Source organism: Martes martes, assembly GCF_963455335.1.
Source record: "Martes martes genome assembly, chromosome: 6".
Lineage (NCBI taxonomy): Eukaryota > Metazoa > Chordata > Mammalia > Carnivora > Mustelidae > Martes > Martes martes.
This window is the reverse complement of record NC_137893.1, coordinates 40,538,027-40,544,026: the sequence shown is the minus strand read 5'-3', so window position 1 is coordinate 40,544,026 and position 6,000 is coordinate 40,538,027.

Genomic DNA, 6,000 nt, shown 5'->3' with positions numbered 1-6,000 from the left:
TATTACATTTGTGAGATTCACCCATGTTGTGTGTAACTGGTTCTTCTGAAGATAATTTTTTTTTCTTTTAAGGGGGACTCAAACTTCTGACCTTGAGATCAAAACCGGAGTCCGTATCAAGAGTCAGATGCTTAACTGACTGAGCCATCCAGGTGCCCCTCTGAAGACAGTTTTTAAAATATAATTAAAATTCTTGGTTTAAATTTCAAAACATATAAATGGTATACAGTGAAAGTCTTAAAAATCTCCCTATACCACTGCTTCTCAGTCACTAAAGTTCCATTTCCTAGAGGCAACTACTATTTCTTGTGTATCCTTCTAGAGGGATTCTATACCTATGTAAGCAAAGATATATACATTTATAGATAAATCTTTCTTTTTTTACACAAAGCTTAAGCATAAAGTCTTCCTCATTCTTGTTTTATGATTACATAGTATTTAACTATAAGAATATGGAACATGTAACATTATGTATATAACCAATTTCCTATTGAGAGCCATTTAGGTTATTTTCAGTCTTGGGTAAACAAGGTTGCAATGTGTAACCTTGTAATTTTGCACATGATAAGCACATCCATATGTTTTCCCTAAAGCAGAACTGATGCATCAAAATATACAAGCTTCTGTAATTTTGATAATGCCAAATTGTTCTCCATTGAAGTTGTACTAATTTGAACATCTACTAGCAATGTGTAAGAAGAGTACCTCTTATCCATAGTCTTGCTAATAGATTGTGTGATCAAACTTAAATACTACAAAATAGCATTTCATTATAGTTTTAATTTATATTCACTTTTTTCTAAGTGAAGCTGGATACATTTCCTATATTTATAAACAGCTATTTATATTTCCTCTTCTGTAAACTGTCTGTTAATAACCTTACTTTTTTTTCCCCCCTATTGCATTGTTGGTCTTTTTTCTTAGTGCCTTGTAGAATGCTCTTTACATACTAGGGAAATGGCCCTTTCTTTTATATGAGTTGTAAAATATTTTCCCTTGTTACTTGTGTTTTGCCTTTGTTTATGGTAGTGGTTGGCTCTCAGAAAAATTTTGGTTTTAAGTAACTTAAATCACTTCGTTTTATGGCTTTTGGATTTTGTATCATACTTTCACTAATGGATATAAAAAACTCCCCCCTAAATCCTTTAGTGATTTTAAAGTATTTTTAAAAAAATTAGTCTTTGATGCATTTAGAATTCATCTTAGTGTAAAATATGATCTATCAATAAACTTTATTTTCCAGACAGCTAATTGCTCCAGCACCATTTATTCAACAATCTTGTTTTATCATACTGATCTGAGTTACTTAATTTAAACTAAAGTTCCAAATGTATTTGAAATAATTCCTGTACTCCATGCTCTGTCACTGAACTATTAATACCCTAATTCAAATATATAAATATACTTGTAATGTGTCCTAATATTTGTTTATTTAGAACTATCTATTTGAGAGAGTGTGCATGCATACGCACATAGTGGGGGGAGATAATCTCAAGCAGAATCCCCGCTGAGTGTGAGCCCAAGGAAGGTCTCTATCTCAGGATCCTGAGGTTATGATCTGAGACAAAATTAAGGGATGGATGCATAACTGACTGAGCCAACCAGGTGCCCTATAATATTTCTTTTTAAAAATATTTTATTTATTTGATAGAGAGAGAGTGAGCACAAGCAGGGGGAGCAGCAGGGAGAGGGAGAAGCAGGCCCCTGTTCAGCAGGGAGCCCAATGTGAGGCTCGATCCCAGGACCCCTGGACCATGACCTGAGCCGAAGGTAGATGCTTAACCGACTGAGCTACACAGGCGCCCCTGTAATATTTCTTAGTAAGCAGCTTTCTTTCACTATTTTCTTTTTTTTTAAATTATTGAAATAATTTTTTTCATGTGAACATCAGCATTAGTTTTTTTGGTTATGAACAATTCTGTTGGTAATTTTACTGGAATCATGTTAAATTTCTGATGTTGAGATTTTCTACCCAAGAAAATGGTTTATCTTTCTATTTACATATTTACAAATATTCTTTTTTTCCTCTCCATCTCAGGGAATTAAAGAAGTTTCACTCATTTATAGAAATAAATATTTATATCTTACAGATTCTTCAAGTTCAATTCCTATTTTCATGTATTTGATGTATTTATGTTCATATTTATATTTACATTTGAATTTTCCTTTTTTGCTACTGTGAGATTTTTCTTCCGTTATATCTCCTAACTAGCTGTCGATCATATAGATGAATAAAGTTCATTTTTACCAATAAGTTGGTACTCAACCACCTCACTGAGTCATTATTGTTTGTAATAATTTCTCCAGTTGAGTCATAGAAACAAGGATACCATCCAAGTATATGTTTGTATCATCGACAAATCAATATAAACATTAGTTCAACCTCTTCCTTTTGGCTTTTTACGCTTTCAGCTTCTTTCTCTTGTACTGCATTGGCCAGTGCATTCAGAACAACGTTAAAGAATAGTTGTAACAATGAACACCCTTGTCTTCATTCTTTTTGACATAATACGGCTTCTAAGTGTTTCCTTTTCAAACAGGACTCTCAATTCTGAGTGAGATACATATAATTTTTTCATGTTAAGGAGGTGCCCAGTATTTCCTATTTTATAGTTTTTTTTCCATGAAAAATTGATACTGAATTACATCTATATCTTTGTAGCATTTATGAAGATTTATTAACACAGTAAATTAAAAAGATTTATTAACCTAGTAAATTAAAAAATTGATAAATTATGTTACTAGACTTCCCAATACAGTATCATCCTTCCACCCCTGGAATAAAGCACATTAGGTCATGATACACTGTTCTTTCAAAATGCTGCTAGACCCTCTTTGCTAATATTTTATTTAGAATTTAACATTAGTGTTCTTCTATGATAGTTGTTCTGATGGATTTTCCTCCTTTTTGGAAGTCAGGTGGTTAAATTATATTTTCTTAGACAATTATGGATTTCACCTGGGTTTCTAGATTTATTTGTAAAAAGTTTAGTAAAACAGACTTCATAATTCCTTTTAAGTATACCTTATATTCACTTATTTTATTCCCCTATTTTTATTAATCAAGCTAGCCAAAGTTTCTTCTATTTTGTTTTCAAATAATATGATTTTTGCATTTATTAACTTATTTTTCAGTTCTTGAATTCATACTTTAATTTTATTACTTCCTTCCTATTGTTTTTCTTAGGTTTGTTTTATTGTTATTTTTCTAACTTTTTGAGTGGAATGTTTAATTCATCTACTTACATTTCTCTTATTTACCAAAATAAGCATTTGTTGACCGTGACTTTTCTTTTTACGGTTGTTTTTGCTGCATCTCTTGGATACTGGTTAAAGAAACTTACTTAGATCAGGTTGGTTTTAGGTAATAGATGTTTATCTAACCACTGTGTATAAAATAAACTTTGGAAATTCATAGTTTTAAAAGGTGGTAGGGAAGATCATTAAAGGAACCCAGCAGCGAGTCTATCATAGTGTGAACAATAATTCTTTCACAGACATTCATGGTGTATTGACCAATGCCAACCACAGTTCTGGACATTGTGAGAACACAGATGCATATGAAGGGTGCTCTGTCTTTCCATTGTTAAGGGAAAAACCCCAAACATGAACATGTAATCATGTGCCATAATACATATATATTAGTATTCTTTCATAAGAACTCATTTAGTTGATACTGACCTAAGTTGCTCTTCCAGTTTTGTTTTTTTTTAAGATTTTATTTATTTAATAGACAGAGATCACAAGTAGGCAGAGAGAGAGGAGGAAGCAGGCTCTCTGCTGAGCAGAGAGCCCGATGCTGGGCTGGATCCCAGGACCCTGAGATCATGACCTGAGCCGAAGGCAGAGGCTTAACCCACTGAGCCACCCAGGCGCCCTGCTCTTCCAGTTTTAACTTAAAAGCTTTCACAATGACAATCTTGGTTTTTGTAGGAATGTGGGTCATCGTGGGGTCAGAAGGGAAGCAGGGAGGCTTGCTAGCAGGCAGCTGTTGAAATGAACAAGGATGATGGTTTGGGCTAGGGAGGGAGTGGAAGAGGTGGTGACTAGAACCTGGATTTGGCATATAATTGGAAGGTGGAGCTGATGGGATTTGCTACTGGACTGGACACGGAGTGAGAGAGAATGAAGAGTTATAGCTGACTGAGAATTTCACTGTGAGCAATTACCTGAATTGGGTGTGTTATTTATTGAAGGGGAAAACTTCAGAGGAAGATAGGGTTTAGGGGCTAGGATTAAAATATTGTTTTCTTGGCAGCTCATCTCTCCAAACCCACCTCATACATCTCTCCCACAAGTTGGCCATATTTAAGATCTTTGCCAGATCGCAGCTCCATGCTGTTGTATGTGTTGTTTCCACACGTGAAGTGTCCTTCCCTCTCCTCCCTGTCTGGCCAACTCTTGCTCATCCTTCGAGACTAATCTCCAATGTCAGTTCCTCCAGGTACCTTCCTGACTCCTGCAGGCAACTAGGAGATTCTTGCTTGAGCTTCCCCAGCACCCCAGCCATATCACAATCACAGACTTGCTCGTGCATCTGTCCCTGCTACCCAGGACAAGTCCCTCAAGGGCAGAAGCCATTTTTTTTTCTTTTTTCTTTCCCTGTTGCATAATGCTTAAAACAAAGTTGGCTGCTCAATAAGTGTTTGTTTTTTTTTTTTTTTTTTTTTAAAGATTCATTCACCCATTTCAGAGAAAGAAAACTCTCAAGAGTGATTGGGGGGAGGGGCAGAGGGAGAGAATCTCCCAAGCAGACTCCCTGCTGAGCAGGGATCCTCACTTTGGAATTGATCCATGACCCATGAGACCACGACCTGAGCCGAAACCAACAGCCAGATGCTCAACTGACTGAGCCACCCAGGTGCCCTTCAGTAAGTGTTTTAATTCACTCAATCAATATTGGCTAAGTGCCTACCATGATGTCATGACTATTCTAGGTGCCTGAGGATACAGCAATGAACCCAGCAAAGCTGCGCTGTTGAGGGGCTTGCATTCTACTGGGGAAGAGGGCAATACACAAACAAGTAGATCTAAGCAAAAAAAATAATAATAAGGCAGAGCAAGACAGCTGAAGGATGAGGATTGAGAACAGAGGTCTTGCTTTAGAGAGTGGACTCATGGAACGTCTCATTTAAGTAGCTTCTATATAAATGAGGGTATGAACTACACAGATATCTGGGAAAAGAGCCTTCCTCGTGAACAACTAGTCAAAAGCCGGCCTGCCTGGAGGATAGTGGCTAGAGAAGATTGCCAAAGTAGTCAGGAGAGCGAGGCTCTGCAGTTTAGAGTGGGAATCTGGGCATTAGTCTAAGTATTATGGGAAGCCATAGCAGTAAAGGATCTGATTTATACTTTTAAAAGACTGACTTTGGGGGCGCCTGGGTGGCTCAGTTGTTAAGTGTCTGCCTTCAGCTCAGGTTGTGATCTCAGGGTCCTGGGATCGAGTCCCGCATCGGGCTCCCTGCTCAGTGGGAAGCCTGCTTCTCCCTCTCCCACTTCCCCCTGCTTGTGTTCCTTCTCTCACTGTTTCTGTCTCTGTCAATTAAATAAATAAAATCTTCAAAAAATAAAAGACTGACTTTGGTTTCTGTGTGGAAGATGGGTTGTTGTGGGCTCAGACTAGAAGTAGTTGAGAGGCTTTCAGCTGTCTGGGCAGCAGTGACATTGGATTAGACTAGGGAGGGAGAGGAAGACAAATCCAGTGGCTGGATTTGGAAGGTAGAATGGATGGAGCTTGCAAATGGATCCGATGTGGGATGTGAGAGTCTGTGTTAAGAGTGACTTTGAGGATTTCAGCTTAAGTGACCCAATGATTAGGGATGTCATCTACTGAAATGGGAGACCTCAGGGGGATTAGGTGTGGGTTCCTTCTGGGTGCCGTGAATGAGGACAGCCTTACTCGACAGCTCTTTGGAGATATGTAAGCAGCTGAATACACAGCTCGAGATTGAGTCTAGAGATATAAATTTGGGAGGCATTAGTTTGGAGATGGCATTTAAA